We start from the raw sequence: 6,501 nt of genomic DNA, 5'->3' as shown, positions 1-6,501 counted from the left end.
ACCCTGGGCTGGGGGGTGGGGAAGTGTGCGAATTGTTCCATTCCATTAACTTCAGTCGCATTAGAGAAATTTCTGGATCCAACAGGCTAACTTAGCACCCTCTGGGTACAAAGCACCATGTGCAGTGGGAGTATAAGGACAAACAAGGTTATCACCCTCAATTTTGAGGCCTCTTAGATAGTGAGGCATCCAACGACTTCTACAGATTGAATTGGCACATGATGGTCCAAACTGCTAATGTTCAGGAAGAACCTGCTTTGGGAAAAGAGCGATTAGCAAGTTTCAGAGATGGGAAAAGGAGACAGAACTCATTTTTTGAAAACGTAGCATAAGCAGGAATTTTTCCACCTTGTCATTTAATCCTATGCTAAACTTCCAACCATTTACAGATGCAGACATGCTTAGAAAAGGTGACTTGACCAAAGTCACATTGCTTGTAGTCATATATCAGGACCACTTGACTTCAAACCCACTTTTCTAATAAAAAGGAAAAAGTTATTTCAGGCTTCCAGGGCATCCAAAGGCAATAGGAGAGACAAGTCACACAAATCTAAGCTCCCAGAGAACAAGTCTAAGGCATGTGTGGCAAGCTGGTTCTCAGAAGGGACACCAGCCCAGGTGTCCTGGAGTCAGGAAGGCCCACGGAGCTGGGGTTCGGGCTGGTTCCTGAGGGAAGGGGCAAGCTTTGGCAGGTGGATGGGAGGAGGGTGAGGAATCTTACTTTCTTGAATGTAGCAGTGGCAGTTCTGTGTCTGCAGTACGGTGAGAGAACGTACCTGGACCCAGCAGAACCCTTCTGCTCCGTACTGTCAAGAGTCAAGAGTCTGATGAGCCAGACTGAGAGGTTTGCAGGTAGATTACCACATAAATAGGAGTTTACAGCCATGGGCACTGTTTGAAGAAGGATAGGACTGGCTATAACACCCATCTGCTTGTCTGCGGCACTGAGCTGTCTCCAGTCCCCCTAATGTTAACCCTTCCCAGGCTCTTCAAACCCCTGACCCTGACAAGTTCTCCCCAGGGTACCTGGAGGATCTGGTTGGTTGGAAAGGAGAGTATCCATTTTAGAATGCTTCTACTCCTTTCGAGAACTTCCATTACCCTTTGTAGGCTATTCGAAGAAATCAGAGATTATTTTCCCAAGTCCTGGGGACTCTGTCACACACAGATTCCCACAGGACGCAGTGCAGCTCATCCTCAGTAGAAGCAGTGTTTGCTGCCAAGCGGCACACACATTCCACTCAGCGCTAAGTGGTGGAGGTGTTCTGCCCCTCTTTTTGGCTCTCCTAATCATAACACAGCTCCAAGCTGAATACACTTCTTTCCCCCTCCAACCAGAAAGGAGCTCTTATGACACTGGGAAGTAAAAAGAGGCTATCATTAAGAAACGAAAACAGACCTTTAAACAGAACACTCATGCCTGAGCCTATTTCATGTCCATCAAGAAGCAACCTCATGTGCTCCAGGTGATTGGCATTAACCATATAAGGCTTTAAAAAATGAAGTTTCCTAGTCTCCTTTCCTCCTGAGAGTGTTAAGTGATTTGATCTATTCCTTAAAAAAAGAGAAATAAACACGGCTCTAGTTATGTGCCAAACACTGTTCTGCTGCTGCTGCTGCTAAGTTGCTTCAGTCCTGCCCAACTCTGTGGGACCCTATAGACGGCAGCCCACCAGGCTCCCCCATCCCTGGGATTCTCCAGGCAAGAACACTGGAGTGGGTTGCCATTTCCTTCTCCAGTACGTGAAAGTGAATTTGTTCAGTTGTGTCTGACTCTGAGCGACCCCATGGACTGCAGCCCACCAGGCTCCTCCGTCCATGGGATTCTCCAGGTAAGAGTACTGGAGTGGGGTGCCATTGCCTTCTCCAAACACTATTCTAGCGCTTTACAAATATTAACATTCTTTTTTTACTTACACTTACTCTTGGATGAACTCTTTAAATACATACCTCTGTGAAAAACAGGTCTAACCTAATGTATTCCCTTTTTTCCTTGCAAAATCATTTCCCCAAATTCTTCCCTATTGCAGTGAAGAAGGAAATCCTCTCATAACAGGTATTCAACTTAGACCATCTTCATCCCATTCCTGCCACGTTTCACTAATGACCTGCAGCCCTAGGCAAGTCAGTCGGTGCCCCAAGGCTCTAAGTTGAAAGGGTAGAGTTGGAAGTTCCCAGTGACATGCGGATTGCAAGTTGTTAGTGTAGCATCAGTGAAGTGAAGTGACAGTCACTCAGCCGTGTCAGACTCTTTGTGATCCCATGGACTGTAGCCTGACAGGTTTCTCTGTCCATGGAATTCTCCAGGCCAGAATACAGAATGGGTTGCCATTCCATTCAGGGGATCTTCCTAACTCAGGGATCAAACCTAGATCTCCCGCATTGCAAGCAGATTCTTTTCCATCTGAGTCACAGGGGAAGCCCATTGATACATGTCTGTAATTCTGTAACAACATCCTGTGGACTGTGGGGGACACTGCTGGTGATGGTGCAGGGCTGAGACGGAGTGCATTAGGAAGACTAGTCTGGAGGCAGCACCTGGAAGAGACGGGGGTAGGAGCCATTCCATCATCAGCGAGTCCAGTTAGGATGTGTTGCAGGATCTTGGGATTGGGAGAACAGGGATGGGTGTAGACAGGGAGCCAGCTTAGAGTGGGGACAGGTGAATTCTGCTCGGGCACAATACTGTTCAGCTGCTGTGGGACATCTGTATGGAGATGTCACGTCCGTAACAAAGCTGGGGAATTGGATCAAGTGCGACAGAGGTCACTTGTGTTATTTATACGTGATAACAACAGCAGGCTTCTCAGCTGGTGCAGTGGTAAAGAATTCACCTTCCAATGCAGGAGGAGCAAGAGCTGTAGGTTCAATCCCTGGGTCGGGAAGATTCCCTGGAGTAGGAAATGGCAACCCACTCTAGTATTCTTGCCTGGAAAATTCTAAGGACAGAAGAGCCTGGCAGGCTACAGTCCACAGGGTTGCAGAGTGGACATGACTGAGTGCGCACACATACGTGAGAACATGGATGTTACTAATATACCCCAAGCACCAAGCACCTAGTAAAGTATTGAGCACATAGTTGGTGCTTAAGTAACATTTGTTGATGACAGAATCATCAACATAAAGATAATGAAAACTCTTTAAATATGTGCCTCTGTATTAGTTCACCAAGAGAATGGGAGCAAAAGCAATCAGCTAAAACCTGAATCTCAGAAAGGGTGGAGAAGAACTCAGGAGAAAGCTCTCAGAGAGGCCCAGGATTTCAGGCATGTTAGGCATGCAGAGAGGTGTGGACAGATTCTGCAGGAGACCACAGAGAATGAAATCTGAGGCATGGACTTAATCACAAGAGTTATTACTCTGATGCTCTGTGGGAAGAAGGTGAGACACCAAGTTCGTGGGCTTAGTGAGGGACTGGCTTAGAAGCTGAGGTTGTTTGCCAAAGGATAAAAGATCTTGGGATTAGGACCTGAAAGTCTAGAAAAGGCTGGGAAAGTTGTGATGGATCCTCAGGAGATTAATTAATGGGTCATCACCTTGGGCTCGGGGAAGCTAGACACGATGAGTTTGTGGTAGGGTTGTGGGGACACAGTGTCCAGGCCGGGCCATGGCACCCCACCCACCCTGGACGACCCTTTCTAGAAATATCAATTACTTCCTTCTTGAAGGCACCTGATTAGTTGCCACCACAGGAGAAGGGGCAGATAAGGATTGTTTACCATCCTCTGCCACTCCCTTCTCTTCTCACCAAGGAGAAGGAGGTGGCAGAGGATGAGATGGTTGGTTGGCATCACCGACTCAATGGACATGAGTTTGAGCAAACTCCTGGAGATGGTGAAGGACCCGGAAGCCTGGCATGCTGCAGTCCATGGGGTTGCAAACAGTCAAACACGACTTAGCTATGGAACAACAACAAAATTGTGCTGCAAATTTATCCTGCGGAGTCAGCCTGTAAGGCACGGGCTTGCTGAGACAGGGATGGGGGCCTGCCTGAGGACTAAGAGGGCACTTTACTGGCTTTGTATTGACCCCACGCCCATTCCTTCCCCCTCCTTCCATCTATCAGTTCGGGTGCCAGGCCGTGAGCTTGGTGCTGGGGAGACGAACACGAGGAAAGCAGTGCCTTCCCTCAGGGGCTGTTATCAATCTACCAGGCAACCTCAGCCCCTTGCCACTCCTCTCAGAAATCCTGTGCAACCAGGTCCAGATCTCACCCTGCTCTGGTGCAGAGGTGGGCGAGATGCAAGGGAGTCAGGAGGTGATCTCTGGGCAGACTCCAAGGTCAGGGAAAGGCAAGTTTGCTGTTGTTAATGTCTGAAACCTGCTTATTTGGGGAAGTTCTAGCTGTCTTTTATTTCCTGGATTTGGTTCTCTTTCGTTCCTCCCTAGGCTTTTTGGCGACAGTCCTTTTAAAATTTTTAGCCTGTCTTGGTTGAGCCAAAGGGAATCAGAGAATGGAAATGGATGCTCTGACTGTTTGGGTTAGAGAAAGTCAGGCAGTAAACCCTGGGACCAGGTGCCATGAGCACGGTACCAGAGGAGAGAAGAAAACTCAAAAGGGGTGCACCTGGAGATCACCTACACAGAGCTTTCGTGTTCTAGTCCAGGAAGATTTTTTTTTTTTTCCTTTAAGAAAGGAAACCCGTCCACACCCCGAGCCTACAGTCTCCCTCAGGAGCATAGCTCTAGACTAGGATGGCAGAGGCTGTCGCACTTGTCTCCAATTGTGAGGAGAATTAACTTAGGAATTAACCATAAAATCTTCCAGGAGGATCTGGGTTGTCATTTGCTTGTTTTAATTTTATTTTTTTTTAATTATTACCTTTGCTTCCGGGGCTTCCTGGGTAGCTCAAACTGTAAAGAATCTGTCTGCAATGCGGGATACCTGGGTTCAGCCCCTGGGTCCAGAAGATCCCCTGGAGAAGGGCACAGCAACCCACTCCAATATTCTTGCCTGGAGAATTCCATGGACAGAGAAGCCTGGTGGGCTACAGTCAATGGACTCACAAAGAGTCGGACACCACTGAGCGACTAATACACATATATTACCTTTGCTACAAATTAAGAAGGTTGCCTATAGCCTAAAATACACAGGATAGTCTCAAGGTTCTGATCTTTAAAGATTTTAACACTTTTCCATTCACACAGAGATAAAAAGTTGCAGAACAGAGAATAATATTTGTCTTGTTGGAGGTTTATAGGAACACTGTGACCAGAGCTACCTAAACAGCTGCCAAGAACAAAAGATTCCAGCACCAAGAAGTCTGTAACAACCAACCACGTGTCCTCCCCTTTTAGGACAGAAGAAGTCAGAGGGACTTCTCTGGCAGTCTAGTGGTCAACACAAGGGACAGGCGTGGGCCCTATCCCCAAGGAGCTCAGACCCCACACCCCATGTGGCACAGCCATAAACAGTAAACACGACCCAATTCTAACTCCAGTGTGATGGTTCCTTGGGACGCCAGCCCACCATCTTCTCAGTCTTCGACTTTCCAAGTAAAGTCGCTATTTCCTGACCCAGCAATTCATTGCTCAATTTTATTGGCCTGTTGTGCCGCGAGCAAGTAGGAGCTTGGTAACAGAGGGACTGGGAGTTCTAGCTCATGAGGAGAGGCCAGGAACAGCCCATGGGTGAGGTGTGAGGGTGGCCCAGGGTGGCCACCATGGCCTCTAGGTTGGTGCCAGGTGCAGAAGTTCAGCCCAGACAAGAGGAGATTTGTCCTCTGAGTGAGCACCACCCACACAAGGGGCTGCAGATGCTATAGCCAGAGGGCAGCGGGAGGAGGGCTGGGGCAGAGGGAGGGTGGGGAGTGCAGCTGCAGGCCTGGAACTCAGGCTCTGGCAGCCCTTGGCCCCTCCTCCTCCCCATGCTCCCCACCCAACTCTCTCTCACCTGTCCTGCCAACAGGACCCACTTTGCGGGAGCCTTTGAGATCAGGGCTGCATGTGTAGACCCGGGCTCTGCTCCACGGGCACTTGGGAACTGCCCAGCACCCTTTGGAAGGTGTTGATCAGGTGCTCATGGGGATGGTCTGGGGGTTCAGAGCTGGGACAGGGAGGCCCAGGGAGCTCTCACAGTTGGGGAGGAAAAGTCTTTCAAATATAAAAGAAATTCTCTAGGGAATTCCCTGTTTGGCCTAGTGATTAGGACTTGGCATTTTCACTACTGAGACCAGATTCCATTCTTGGTTGGGGAACTCAGATCCAGCAAACTGCATGGTGTGGCCCAAAAAAAAGAACAAACCCCCAAAATCCCCTAAAAAACCATAAAAGGAACTCCGTAAGCAGTTCCCCACAGAGGTGGGGGAATCTGCCAGGAAGAGGGGCAGGGGTCTTCCCAGCGTGACTTGGGATCCTGCCAGTCCCTCCAGAATCTTCCGGCTGCCTGGGCTGCTACCACAGGCCACAGGGGGACGCTGCTCCCTCTTTTGTTACAGACAGCGTGGCTCAAGGCAGCCAGGGTGGGCCCACATCTTAGGGAAGTGCTGGAAGGGGCAGCAG

Source organism: Bos indicus, chromosome 11, assembly GCF_029378745.1.
Source record: "Bos indicus isolate NIAB-ARS_2022 breed Sahiwal x Tharparkar chromosome 11, NIAB-ARS_B.indTharparkar_mat_pri_1.0, whole genome shotgun sequence".
NCBI lineage: Eukaryota > Metazoa > Chordata > Mammalia > Artiodactyla > Bovidae > Bos > Bos indicus.
Note: the sequence above shows the minus strand (reverse complement) of the source record.